This window comes from Trachinotus anak, unplaced genomic scaffold, assembly GCF_046630095.1.
Source record: "Trachinotus anak isolate AG129_WGS33_773 ecotype Australia unplaced genomic scaffold, CSIRO_AGI_Tana_v1 ptg000008l, whole genome shotgun sequence".
In the NCBI taxonomy this organism is placed as follows: Eukaryota; Metazoa; Chordata; class Actinopteri; order Carangiformes; family Carangidae; genus Trachinotus; species Trachinotus anak.
In genome coordinates this window covers 23,819,074-23,833,786 of record NW_027273859.1, presented here as the reverse complement: position 1 = coordinate 23,833,786, position 14,713 = coordinate 23,819,074, and positions in this window count along the sequence as shown.

Here is a 14,713-nt window from a genome sequence, read left to right as displayed (position 1 = left end):
TTCACACAGTGTTTTGATACTTTCACAACACTTATATAGTATCCAGACTTACACCTAGACCCAAATCTTCTGGGACCTTTAAAAATCTTTCTGACTGCCTGCACTTTTCACAGATTAAGGAACTAGATGTGGTGAACTTGAATTAGTCTCAGACCAAAAACTTGAGTATCATTGGAATTGACATACTTCTTATTTTAGGATTTCCAGTTAGAAGCTACTGTAGGCTTTAAAGAATTTCACCTTAAAAATAAGAGTAAATTCTAGCAGGACTAAAAGCTAACGCAAAGCCTCTTAGCTCTGATGATGGCTCCTAAGGTAGAAAACTTGTTAATAGTAAGTTGGAGGATTCTTGTGGAGCTTTAGAGTTCTTTAAGCAAATGCCTTCGGGAAAGAAGAGACGGCTGGAAAGTACTCCAAACTCTTAACAACAGGGAGTCAGAAATGTCATTTGTGATGTGTTTGGGTTACTTAGCCACTGTTGTATTCCTATCTTGTCATGAATGTTGTTATTTCAGCCTCAGTATCACCTGATGTGTGCAAATTGCAAGCCAAAAATCCGTATTAATGGATACATGGTGCAGCCCAGCTGTTGTGTTGTGCAGATCATTGATGGGACACATTTGCATCATTGCTACTCTGCCTCTGTCTGTGTAGTCTTTTCACTATGTATGCGAGCCATGTTCACTACATTTCATACTCCATTCTAAATATTTGATAGAGAAGGATTTTCATTTGAGAGTCACAAAACCACAATTCAATATAGGCTTAATCGTGTTGTAATGGATTCCTGTGAGCTTTTGTGAATGACTGAAGGATGCATGCTGAGATTTCTTGATCAACCAACAAAGGAGACTGAAAAAGAATAAAATACTTCCTCACTTAGACACAGGTTTGTCACTACCTTGCTCAGAGTCCCTGTTAGATCTTTCCTAAATCACTCCTATGATGAGTCACCTTGCTTGGCAATGTCTCAAACCCACTGCAAGTATACTCACACTGTTCATGGGAATCGCCCCAAAAATCCTAAATATATTCATAATAGTGAGAAACATTCCTCATGTTGTGTGTGCAAAGCATCATAAATCACTGCATGTGCCCTGAAGATCCATGGTGAGCCATGATGATCGATAAATGTATTTACCATGGCTGCTCAGTGACTCATGAATTTAACATAGATATAAAGTCTCTTTCCAAAGTCAATATGTCATCATGAATAATTCTTTGCATGTGAAATCTCCCTCACTGGAAAAAAAAAAAAAATATGAATGGAGAGAGAAAACTGAATCATTATCACGTCGGACTCTGGGAACATACGGGATTATATATTGACAGATATCCATTCCAGTCCAGAGGCAGATATAGAGAATCGTGTCTGTCGGTTACTGGTGAAATAATGCAGTCTGCAGACGCTGCCTATCAGTGCTGAGACGCAAGACAAACAAATGTGTCTGACTCGGCAGCACTGGGTACTGCAACACACGGCCAATACCTTTTTCCTGTGTGTTTGTATCAGAACATAATTATGACACCCACGCGGTGACATTATTGCAACCCAGCTTTCTACTCTACCCAAACATTGTGCGCCTCAGCATAATAAATAATAAACAAAACTGGTAGGAAGAGAGAGGAGGGGGAAAAAAAAAAGAAAAAGAAGAGACGTAGAAAAGCCAAACCATATTTGCACTGGAAATGATGAATAATTGAATCTGGGAGGCATACACACAGATGCAGACACAGACGTGCTTGCATCTGCACACATTCACATGCACACATGCTCCACAGACACACACATGCACACACAAAGGGGGGGGGGGGGGGGTATTCCACTGGGTCTCCAGTGCCATCTAGAGCTGGTTTGCAGAAATGTGCATTAAAAATGCTAATACTATATTAGGACTGTGATTTTCGAAGTTATGGTAGTCATGGTGGCTCAAAGCTAGGAAGGAGTTTGGGAGTTTGCATGCTTTCACTACGTCCATATGTTTTTCCTGACACTGTTCAAAGTCATGCTATTGCCATCAAGCGACAAGCTGTCAAACGATGAATATGAGTGACTGTCAGTTGCCTCTGTGCCTTCCAATCAACGACCCTGAAAAGAAAAAGGCAGCTGCTGAAAAGTAAACAGTTGAATATCTCTCTTGCATTTTAATGTGATTAGAGTCCGTGCTCAAGCTTTTCTGATCAACCCTCAGCTGTGGCCCTGCAAGCAGCAGAAGGTGAGCTGAGGGCCATCATGTTCCGGCCCCTGTGTCTGGCAGCTGGGTGGGCTCCCATATGTTCTGCACAATAATGAGTAGATGTGTCATTCTTCCGGGCGGCTGCTCCTCACAAAGCAAGAAGCCATGCATGAAGTTTTATCAGCTTGTCAACACCAGCAGTGTGATTATCCCTCAGTGCACTAGTGTTGCTACATGGATTGACTTTTTCTGCATTTTGAGGATTTTAATAGCTTCCACTATAGCATCAGTTGACTATACTGGGGTTCTCTGGACTGTCTCTCTCACTCTACTTGTCAGCACAGAAGCATTTCTCTTCCTCCTGAATCTGTGCGTCTAATCAAAAGGGTTTCGCCTGGCAGTTACATGCCCAGTTTTCCATCATGATGCAATGTTTTTTCAATATAATTTTCAGATCGCATTGTTTTTCTTCCTATAAACTATTTAATTGTTTATAATTGCAAAATATAAAACTGTAATCGGGTTGAAGTGACAACATTTAAACATTTATTAGCTGAAGTACTAAATTTGAGGTACTCCTACCACCACTCCAATACATTTATGTAACAGTTTCTGGTTGCTTAAGATTTTAAATACAAAACATATAATCAGCTGATAAAATATGGTGCTTTTTAGGAGCTTAGACTACTGAACAACATAGAAATGAGCAAACATTGTACCTTAACATTAAATTGCTGCCTACATTTTAAATTCTATTGCAGTGACAGGACAATTATATAGCCTGATTTGAAGCTAATTGTAAGTTTTGCAATTACTACATATCCAACGTTAGCATCAACAGCTGTTTACTTACCAGATGAGGAGAAACATTGCAAGTTCAGCATCAAATTTTATTCCTTCACCGGCCATGAGCTGTCTCCAGCAGTGTAGAGCAACACCAATTTTAACTGTTGTTTCTATCATGTCATTTCTTCAATTGAAGTTAGCATGCTAACCAGCTAGCCCCGGCCCATCTTGTTACTTTCTGTTAGCGACTCACTGCAGCCTCCAATCTGCCATTAAAAAGTAGCGCTGCTTAGATGGCGTATTATAACTTGTCAAGTGAAATCACCACTAACCACACCACAAACTTCTCCGTAACCTTTACAAGTACAGTTCTGCATACTGACCACTTGACTATGTAAAAAACGTATTTTTGAAAGCAGTTCTTTTACATGTTGTGGAGAAATTTACATTGTGGTACCTACAGCATCGACTACTGCAGTTGGGACTGCTTCGCTCTGCCGCCAGTAGTCAATAGGTGTGTGTATGGAGCGCATAAATTCCAGAAACTTTCAAAAACACACATTATATCTGACAACCGTTTTCCCTACGGGCACTGGCACAGGAACACACAACATAAGCAGCTGTTGTTCTTTCCACCGCTATAGACGTTAATGTCATGTTTTCCATTGGCAGCACTTCAGATGCCACTGGCGCAACCTGTGCTCTCAACATGGCACCACTCCAGAAGCTCTCCAACCCTTTGCTATATAGTGTCAAAGCCTGCACTCCCAGGTCAGGATCATTTTTCCCGCACAGGAGATCGACTACACCAGGTAAAAGCAGAAAAGGGTGCAGCAAGGTAATTTAAGTTAGTTAAAAAAAACAAAAAAAAACATGCTGGGGTCTGGATGTCCTCTATCTTTTGATGGTTTTTCTGGCACAGTAGAGTTGAAACTGAAAAGGAACAACCAATACTGAGAGGTAAGGAGGTGGAAGGGAAACTTTTAATTGGCTACACAGAGCACAGCTATGTTTTGTTGCTGCCCCCCCCCCCCCCCCCAAACTCCATTTGTCAGAAGTGCAGAGCACTGTAATAGGGAGGCAGCACCTGAAACTAATACTTACCGTAAATACTGGCGGCAGAATTTACAGAAGAGCAGTCACCTTCCAGAGTCATCCGTCCGATTTCCCGTGTCAGCCACAAACCAACGCCATACTGGAGCAGTTATTCAAATTGTGAGCTATCGTATTTGTGAAAATGACAGCAACTACTGAATGTTTTAAGGAGGCTGCGTCTGACCCAAAATATCTGCTCAGGCAGTGAGCCGGTGTAACACTTACTTTGATATGTTTAATTCATTTTCCTTGGCTCCAGAGAGGGGAGGAGTGGAGGCAGTGTTGGGAGCCAGACCGTGTTTCCAATCAGCGACAGCGCCGACTCATTTCACCAGTCATTATTCAAATGAGATTGATTTGCTTCCCCACCCCTGTGCTTAGTTTAAGTGTAAACCAGTTCACAACGGAGCTGACAGTCTCCAAGAGGGATTTGTATCATACACCCCCCCCCCCGCAGAATTGAAGCTGAATGGTCCCCAAGTTCCCCAACAATAAGCTCATGAATACTGAAGTAGTATTTTTTTTTTTTTTTTTTTTTTTTTTCTGCCTGGCTTGATTCTATTCACTGTCATAAAAGAAATTAAATCCACTTGAAAAGGGGGTCCTTTAGATCATTTGCATGCAAGCTCGGCCCAGTAATGGAATGAAATATGACACATCAATTTAATTACTGCTTCAGAATTGTCTCGCCTCATAGTATAAATATTGATTCAGGCTTTTCCCTCCTCAGATTCCTCTCCACTATCCCCTTTTTACTTCTTCCTCTGCTGCTTCCATCTTTTGTCATCTAGTATTCCAATCTCTTCTCTTTCCAAAACACTCCATCTCTTTCTTCATTCATTGTTGTTGCATCCTCCTCATTTTTTTTTCCCCCCTCTCACTCCATCCACCCCTCATCTCCCTTCACAAGCTGCCTAGTCTGTCTATTCCTTATTCTGCAAGCATCAGGTGATGCATGTCATGTCGTTGGGGCAAAGCCTGGCAAAGGAGCAGCGAATATGAGACTCTGCCCTGGGTGCTCCTCTGCTCCAGTGTGATGATAGTAATGCTCTATATGCATGCCTGCACTCACACCGTTAACGGCCCCTGAAATTACACACAATTTCCATAGCAATAGGCTTTATAGAAGGCAAATGGGTCCCTGAGGGGACACCAGCCACACCTTTTTACAGTGCAGGACAGCGCGGGGAGAGGGAAGATAGGCAGCGCGTACCAAAGCACAGAGGAGGAGCAGGAGGGGTAATTTCCCTGCAGGCATCTCCCATGTGGACTTCTGTAAACTCTTTGGCCTCGCTGCTTCTCAAGTGTGTGAGGGGTCAGCCTCACGGTAAACCTCAGCCCTCAGCGGGAGGGATACCAGCCCAGAGATGTGGCCCTGACTGTGAATTCGTCGGCTGCGTTGTGGCTGTCTGCCTGGCCAGCCTCTGCCACGAGGCAGTAGGAAAAGGAAGAGGAAATAGCTGGTAAAGTCAAACATAAAGGGGGCGGGGGCTATAATGAATAAAACACATTGAGCTATAGATGTCCTTTTAAGCATTTAAATGGAGAAGATCAGAGAGCAGTGCTCTTAGCTCCTTGGACCTTTTTTCCCCAAAGCTTTTCTGAGTCAAAGGGAAAAAAACATGAGCATCCTTAAAAGCCCAGGCGTTTTGTAAACAACAGATCCTTCCTCACAAGGACTAAGTGTTTCTCATGTTTTCAGAGAGCTCTTAACAGGCTGAATGCCTAACAGGGGTGTCTAAACAAGACATGGAGAATTGAATCCTCGTCAGAGGGTTCATCCATGAAAAGTGAAGCATCAACACCCTCCTAACAGCTCTCATTGTCTTATTCCTATTGAATAGATTCAGTTTTTACATGTCACGCTAAAGACATTAACTTTTTAATGAGTCAGGCTCAAATACAAGCCTAAATACAATTAAGAAGATGGACAAGTCAGTGTTAGTGCACCATATCTGCCTCGCACACATAAAGAGGGTATATGGGCTATTAGGGCGCCTGCCTTTTAGAAAGCGTGCACTTTCAACCCACTCGGTCTCCTCCTCACAGGGTCAGGAAAACATCCATTTCCTAATGGCTCACTCATGTGAATCATCGCAATATAGCCTAAAGAAATGGTGACAAAGCTTCCTGGGCTGACGCATCGTTAGCACTGTGTAGCTGGAGCAAAAGGGAAGGCAGAGGCTTGACCTGCCGGCAGATTTAATCCACCATGCAATGAAGTTAAGGTCAGCACTGCAGCCGTGGACACCAGCAGGATACAGCTGTAATCACCAAAGCTAAAAGGCAGGCAAACACGTATGAGTAAACCTTTTGGGTATGTGAAAGTGTGAGGAATGCAAGAAGTGTTAAAAAAAAAAAAAAAAAAAAAAAAACAGAGAAAATTGAGGAGGGAAAGCAGATGTTCTGTGGCTGTGATTAATCATCTCAATCTGCAGAGCTCTGCAATGATTATGCGGCGACTGCAGTCTCTGGTTTTTGTCTTCGTGACAGCTTACAAGGTCTGGAGTTGAAATACTGCACTTGATCTTCGAATTAGCTTTTGCAGAACCGTTTTTGTAATTTACTTAACTGGAATTGAAGATCAGAATTTGAAGAGGCAAATCTTCAAAAACACATTTATTAGTTTGTGTGTTTCACTCGTAGACTCAAGGTCTCACTGTGCAAACATGTGGCCCATTGTTTCCCAAATAGCCCCTAGAAAATTCACTTATCTCAGCCATGTGATGCTGAGATTTGCAGATGGACAGAAAAGATTTCTAGCTCACAACAAAACAGTCCGACTCATTAGAGACCCCAACTATCCCTTTAAGGGGACAATAAGTATGGTTTTTACTGCCCCATAGCACAAAACGACCATAATATATCTCAGAGGGTTGATAGGGTTATGCTTTAAAAACTCATTTTCTACCTCACACTCTATTTTAGAGCAAAAACTTTAAACTCCCAAATGTCTACTAGGCTAGCATTTTAAGACACAAGCATCCCAAGGTTTATTCTTCTCAAGGCAAAACTGTCAATGACAGAGCACTATTTATATTAGTCGTTGATGCAGTCTTTGTTGGGATATATTAAATCTTCATGTGATGTTTCTGTGGGCTTTCTGTTTTAACTACCTATCTTATGTATCTAATGGGAAAATGTGACTTAACTGGCACATTAATTTCCAGGCGACTGTCCCTGAAGGCAGATATCTGTCAGGCATGTAGTTCCTACTTCTCGTCTCCAGAGGTGCATTTAAGACAGCAAGCACGAGCTGCATCTTTAAGTTCTAAAGTAGCTTTTTGGGTCCTATGAAATTCATGTTTAGAACATAGAAGCGGGGGCAAATTAAGTCTCTGTCAACCTTCAATTGTGTTACACCCCTTTTCCACCAAAATTAGTGGGTATAAATACGTTTTTTTAAATGCAGGTAAACCTGCTAAGGCCAATTGCCCCCTGTTCTACTGCCTGTCGAGTGCAAAAAATCTTTTGTGACTCCACTATAAGAGTCTTAGGAATCCGCTGGCCAGTCATTAGGCAGGCCATTAGAAAAGTGTATGTATCTGTGCATTTACTGTTAGCTGCCACAGAATATAAAACCTGAATAAGGGCAATATTTGTGGTTGAAATCAACATAATGCAACAAAAGACTTTCTCCCCAGCCTTTAAAAAACAAATTCGCATTTTTGTGCTTTCCATACATCAAGTGAAAATCCAGTGGGATGAAATTAATAAGGATGCATTTGATCATTTAAATTTTAATAGAGCGTAGGTGGGAGTTTGCATCACTTTGCTGACACTCCCAGAAGAACTGAAGGAGCAGAGTGCAAACATTTTGAGTCCATAAACTGGAACAAATTCGATTCTCTAGCATTCTCACATTGAGACATTGGGCCCCCTTAACCTTGATGAATATTTAATTTTTCTATTCAGATATATTGTTGAACTTGTTGCCCAATAGTTTAACACACAAAATATAGAATATAAGTGGATGTGGTACGGGTTGGGATGATTTCCGTTTTTCAACATGCACACTGATTATTATGCTGCAAAATTGGACAACTTGCAGATGGAATAAGTTACTTGGGCATTTGTGGTAATTCCATACACATTGGAAATACATCCTGCAGTATGTGGAGTATCAGGTCATATTTTTCCTTATCGTAAGACCTGCTCAGAATATCGTGCAGAGCAGGATCTCTTGCTGCTGGAATAAATAAAGACAGAATGGTCACTTGAACAGCTCATCCTGATAGACAGTATATGTCAGTCATACTCCCAACATAAAACATAGCCCTGAGACCTGACAGCAAGTATTAAATAGTTGATGAAATGTCACCGTGTTGACTTTGTGGCTTATTTCTCAGTTGGGTAACATATTACATGTATCATTCATCTTCAAATTTGGACAAGCATCCCAACATGCCTTGCTTGACATTTGAGGGAAAGTTTTCTTCACAGTCCAAGTTACCAAAGCTTCCATTTATTTGCATCCCTGTTAGATGCCGCAAAGTTGACAGCTGGTTTTCCTGAGGTCAACCCAGGTAGTTAAATTTTGCAGGTCTAGCAGGCTTTCACACCTGGCCAAATAAACCCTCTATCTCCATCCCTTAAAATACGCGTGGGCAGTAGGCAGAAAATATACTTTGGCTAGCAAGTCGGAAAGCTTGTCTGGAACATAATGAAGCAGGCAACATCCTTAAGCCTCCAAGTTACCAGTGCAGAGCATTTCTCTCTATCTGAGCAGCATGTTGTCCCACGCAGGCTAATGTCAACTCAGCTGTTACATCTGCCCAGGCTCTCCAAATCTCCTCCTTAATTCCTCCAGCAGGCAGCTGGAATCAGCTGAGGGGACATGCCAGAGATGGAGAAGCAGGTGACAGCCCTACAGCCATTCAGAACCCCTTTTTTATATTTTCCACGGTTACCAGAGTGAAAGTAAAAGCTTTTTCTGTAATTCCATTTTTTTTGTAACGTTGTTCTCTGTTCAGAGCAGCGATGCATCACAGGTCGCTATCAGTGATTTTAATGCTTATTGCATACTAATGCAAAAATATGTGAAGGTTATGCTTGCTTTGGCCCTGCCAGGGGACTAGACAGTGTTAGAAAGCACATCAGTGAGTGGAGCATTTATGACATTTCAGAGAGAGCTGTGAAGATAGGGCAATGGCTGTAATAGTATACTAATCCAATTAGCAGCTATTCCATTAAATTAAATTACAAAATTTCACTTTAATATGGTATTACCATGGGAGGGGTTCCAGTGTTTCCATGGCTACAGTCAGAAGCTCATAGTTAAATGTAATATATAGAGTGGAGTACAACTCCCATGCATACGACACAGCTACAAGACAAAATATTTCCCCCATCAACAGGCAAGTATTTGTCAGGCAGAGAAAAAAGATGGAGTCACACTAGTCAAAGCCACAGCATGAGTTCATATCATTGATGGATAGGTCGAAGATGGTATTTGTCGAAACAGGCAGGCAGTAAATGAACAGGTAAGATAAAAGAAATGAGCACACATTTCATTGAGATGTTCTGGTGGAGCGAGGACTGCAAGACGTGAGAGAGAAAGATGGGGAAAGATCCAGACTGAGGGGGAAAGGGGGGGGTTCTGATAAGCCAGACGAAACCATCTGCTGAGAAAATGTATATATCCCATGACCTACACTGTCAAAAATGCTGCTAAGATCTCACTTAGGACCCAGTGGAGACACAATGGAAAAAAAAAAGTCAGACATAACTGGCTTCATTATTTGTTAACCTGAGTCCAGCTTTATCTTCCTCATTCTTTGCAGCACGAATGACTTGCATTCAACAGCACGTGTCCAGTTTCAAAACAACCACACCATCACCACATTGCTCTTTGAGACCAATTAAATTAGACAGTTAGCAAACATCAAGTTTAATACATTATTAATTTTGACAAGTGGCCTAAAGAGTTTTTCTTTTAAATTGTATTTTTTATTTATATGTATCTTTATGTTTATTTTTGGAGGGAACTATGAACAAGGTAGAGTTGTGACCATTCATAATACCAATTAAATACAGTCATGATGGCAATTTTTCATCTTGACATATGGCAGAATGAAAAGACAGTATCCAGGAGAGCAGTTGCATCCTAGGCTGTCAAATGGAAAAGAATAAGACACCCTATGAGTGTTGTTTACCTCTCAGGCAAACCCCTCGAGAGGCCTTGAAGTAAACATCAAGTTGGTCCAAAGAACAAATCAAGGGGGGGGGGGGCAATATGTTGGGCGACACCTGCTGAATGAGCTTTTTCTGCTGCAGGTTTGTCAAAACATTCTGATGTCTTTCTGGCTCAACTTTTTGGAATAAACTTTGTCAGCTCAAGATGCATCAACAGCTTTGCTTAAGCACTATGACTGAAGCTGATCTGAGGACACAGTGAGCCAGCAGCGGCAAACAATCGTCAGCGCGCTGCTCCGTAACTAGTCCGAAATCAGCTGCAGCTTCCTGACAACACAGTGGATGCAGCAAACATCCATGCCCATGCTGACAACGCACCGAAGAAGACGGGCCCACACTCAAACTCTGATTCATACATATCATCAAATTTAGGAGTATGCTATTTATCTGTGTTTGGTTTTTTGTTTTTTTTTGTTACACAAGCATAATCACCGTAAAGTTTGAGGGCCACGGAATTACAGGATACAAGCATCATCAATCTGTCACTGTCTCTGAACTCCTGCTCTCCTGGCAGAGATTCAGGCAGTGAATTAATCAAAGCAACCGTTATTGCCAAATTACTGACATTGGTTCAAAGATAAATGTCTCCTGGCTGACGCCAACTGACAGCCCTGAGAGTGATTAATTTCACTCCACTCCGGTGATTGGCAAGGGACTCAAACTGAGGATGGTGTATCACCATCATCACCATCATCATCTTGCCACGCATCATCACATGTTGCTTAAATTTTTTCAAAGCCTCGAGTTAAAAAGCACCAGTCCTTATTGCTCCACAGCCTGAGGCAGTGGTGAGGTATTCCTAGATGTTTTTAGCTGAAAAGGCGCTGAGCAAAGCCCAACGCTCAGCAGCACAGCACTTTCTCAAAGGCCTCAATTTGAGCTGGTGACAGGATTGAGTTATGTGGTCACTGTCCTGTCAAATGCAATAAGGAAGGCAAGGCAGAGAAAAGCCCAGGTTTTCTTCTTTGCGGCCAGAGCTTCAATAACACACAGATCCAATAATATAGCTGTTTTCATAACATGAAAAGACAGGTCTGCCCCTTTTCCCCAGAAATAGATTCACCTGGATATTAGCATGTGGTCGACAACATACACGACCTCCCTGCAAAAAGTCCATGTTGTTACGCGCATCCAATACAATATAACAGTTAAAGAAATCCTAACACAACTGCTGCAAAAAAATGCGTAAGTGGAGCGAAAAACATTATCACCTTTTGATCTTTGCCTGTTAACCTAAACTCCCCCATCAATCTTGGTATCAGTCCCGTGGAGAGAAGCGAGATCAATCAAATCCATTATCTGGCTTTTGTGTTTATCACGCTTTAAAGTTGCAGCAGGGGCTTGCGTTGTCATAGAAACAGCTGCAGTAGAAAAAGGTTAGTTTGTTGTTGAACTTGGTAGGATGCATGGAGTAACGAGAGTCATCATGTGAGATATCAGCAGCACAAACAGAGAGGGGGACTGTTCCTTCTTTTGTTTGCTTGAAAAGCAAGACCTTACAAATTAATGTTCATGCTTGACTGCAAACCCCCCCCCCCGAATGAAAATGCAGGAGGATATGGTGAGACTCACGGACAATATCGAGTCAAGGCAATATACTGCCACATGTGCAGGGATTTGGCTGAATTCCTGCATAGTAATGAAACTCAATGATAGAATTTTGTTTTCAGAGCTCTGAATTGGTTGGTACCTGCGCCACAAGGCAATCATCCTGCCTTGCCCTCCTTCAGAAATGAATCTTGTCTGGCCCACCTGCAGTAAAGCTGAGGCATGGTGTGATGTCTCTTCACTTTAGGATTGAACATTAGCATTCACACCGACCGGTGAGCTGCTTACAGTCTCTGAGATGTTTAGGCTGCTTGCTGCAAGTGTTCGCACCTCAATTCAATTCTACAAAGATGTAACACCGAGAGATGTGCGACGTGCCGAGTGATTCTCACAGACGGAAACCACATGATTGCCTGGTGTGTTTATCCAGGTAACGGAGGACATTTTCTATTTGATGCAAAATAATCTCCAAGTCCTGTTTTCACACGAGTTCCATGTGGTAAAACAGTTTTTCTTCCCTCTCACCACTCTACACACTCAACCCAGGCAGCCAGAGTTAGCAGCTAGCAGAGGGTAGGCTACATTTCTCTCAGGAGTTACTGGAGGGCTAAAGCAGGGCAAACATTTGACTTACATTTGTCAGGTGGCAAGAGGCACGACTCCAAATAAATGCTAATGTTGCTCTGTATCTGCTGGATGTGTAAACAGGTACAGTATGCTAACCAGCTCACGGTGTCAACTTTATGAGATGATGATATGTCATTGGTGTATTTACAGATTTTTTTTTCCATTTCATGCCGGTTTGAGGTGCACGCAGGAAAGTGATTCAATTGAGCCAATACGTTAATCCATTTCAATCAATCAGTGTGGCCCTGTCCATATAGCAGCTTTCATGCAGGTTACTACAGGTCAAAGTGCTTTACAGGTGACTAACAAACTAATAAAACTATCAAGACAGCAAACTGAATTAATATGTGAATAAAAATGCTGACAGAGAAATGAAGACACAATAAAAATAGTGAAAAACACTTGAGCACTTCACAGACATTAAACATATCTACACAACTATAAAACATTAAAATATTACACGCTGAAGGGGCAGCATGATGAAAACCTCCTCTCCCTTTCTTCTGTCTGAGTCACAGTGTGCACTTGGTGTTGATGGCTTTGTTACTGCCCTTACAGAGACAAGACGATGCACTAAGAAGAGCAGAAGGGTGTACTTGAGTTCGTTTTTGGAGATTCATGAAAGTTTTCGCCCTAAGCCGTCTGACAGCCACGATGTCAGAGTGGAATCCAGAGCTCGATTAGGCACCGAAACCCAACGCTGTGCAAGGTATTCAGATGAGATGAGACACAAAGCAGGACAGATCTGAACCGTGGACAATGTGATTGGTGTGAGATAGGCAGCGGGGAGGATCTGCAGCATAGCAGAGGAGATAAGGTGAAGGGAGCGATCTCACCAGAGGCGAGTGGTTTGCATTCAACTCAGCTGAAAGTGAATGGCTGATCTGTGTTTCCACTCGCGTACACCTTGTTTAAAGCCCCTGGTTCTTCGCCTTCAAAGGCTTTCCAAACTCAAGGACCAAAAAGGAGCCTTTTGAGGCAATATCTCCTGGTGTTTCAATGGGACAGCCAAGCCAAAAAAAAAACAAAACAAAAAAAAAAAAAATCCCCCTTAATGTGCACATCCACCTGCAGCCTGCCGCTTTACAGATGTTTAATTAAGACTGTAGCCTGCTTCTTCCTTTGGGATTATACTCTTCAGAACTGAGGGAATGTTGTAAACATTTCAGATATTTGATATGTTTTTATGGGATTATACCTCTTTGTAGATGCAAACAACGTATCAATTTGCCTTCGCTGGGTCTCCTGTTTTTGCATAGCCCCACCTCCAGCTGCAAGAAATTGAAAAAAAATGGGTGTCAAGACCTTTCTCGGTTTGAAATAAGTTTCTTGTGCAAGCTCTGAAATAGAAAGTTTGGTTTGTTTGAACACATTTCCTTTATTAACTTCATGGAACTTCAGTTGAGAAAGTTTGATGTGAGTAAGAGTACTGACCCAATTATTAGGAAAGTGTGCCTCAGAATATGTTTATATCTATAAGCAGTTTAGGCTATTGCATAGCAACAACCTGTAGCTAGATCCTAACTGTGTTTTGAAAGAAAATCTCATATGCACCAGTGACACAATATCTGAATTATAAAGACAGCCAATTACCTTCTAAAAACCCTCAAATATATAGTCATACTCTTGCTGTTGTGTGTTGTAGTCAACATCAAAGTATTTGATTGGTGCGGTGTACCAGATCAAATCCAATGTCATTTGGAGGAATACATGCGACAAGAGGTTCTAGGGAAGGCATTGGATAAGGGGATTACCTCACAACTGCTATTTGGCGGGTCGAAAGAAGTCAGAGGGATTTGAAGATAAGGCATGGCTCTTGATTCTGGTCTTCACAAACACATGCAGCCACGTGTGCACAAACACACAAACACGTTATGTCTAAATGCACAAGCGTTTGCTTCATATTGCTGAGGAGAGCAGAGATTCCCCTAGAAATCTCTCAGCAGGGCCTCTATCAAAAGCTTAGAGGAGCGGCTCGTCCGCCTCGTCTCACACCTCTGGGAATTCTTCCCACAAACGTGTGGCGGAGAAAAAAGGGGTTTATTGTCAAGTGTGTTTCGATTAGACCTATAATTAAATCCAAGGGGGGGGGGGGGGGGGGGTGTATGAGATGTCACATCCATAACTATTAATCTATTCCCCATTAAAGTTAAAAATAAGATGTCAATGATGAGCAGAAAATGGATGAATGTTCGGCCTGTTTAAAAAGGATAGAGGTATAACAATAGTACTGCCAGCTTCTATTTCCCAGTATGTTCATTGTATCATATCACATTAGTAGCCAT